Genomic DNA, 585 nt, shown 5'->3' with positions numbered 1-585 from the left:
GGGCCACGAGAGGTGGGAAAGGGGAAGGAGGAGGAGGGTTTAGCAAGAAATTGATAAAGGGCCACAAAAAATTATTACATTGTATAATGTTGAATATACTAATTATCCTGATTTGAGCATCATGTATTGCTCATAAGTATTGATATTCAATGTGGTAACCCACAGATATGTACAATCAATTACATTTCAATAAAAATAAATAAATTTTAAAAAATGGAACAGAGAACACAAAAGTGCTCCAAGAAACTAAACTCAGTATTAGGTTACAGGATAAACTTGAGGAAATTTGCCAGAAAGTAGAGCAAAAAGATAAAGAGACAGAAAATAGGAGATAAACAATAAGAAAATTAATGGCCAAATATAGAGGTCAACTTCCAACCATAGAGTTCCAGAAAGGGGGCATATGAGAAAAATGGATGAGAAGAAATCTTTAACTGAGTGACAACATGCCCAACGAGAAATCCTATTTCTGTGTATGAAAGGAAGAATGCGTACTGGGAGCAACTACCATCCTGGTACAATAATAAATGCACATCAGTAAAATTAGTTTGGTGACAGTGTGTAGGAATGAAAATCTGGACTGGG

The sequence above is a fragment of the Galeopterus variegatus genome, unplaced genomic scaffold (assembly GCF_000696425.1).
Source record: "Galeopterus variegatus unplaced genomic scaffold, G_variegatus-3.0.2 Scaffold1347, whole genome shotgun sequence".
Lineage (NCBI taxonomy): Eukaryota > Metazoa > Chordata > Mammalia > Dermoptera > Cynocephalidae > Galeopterus > Galeopterus variegatus.
The sequence above is the reverse complement of the archived record's forward strand: the minus strand, read 5'-3'. Positions refer to the sequence as shown.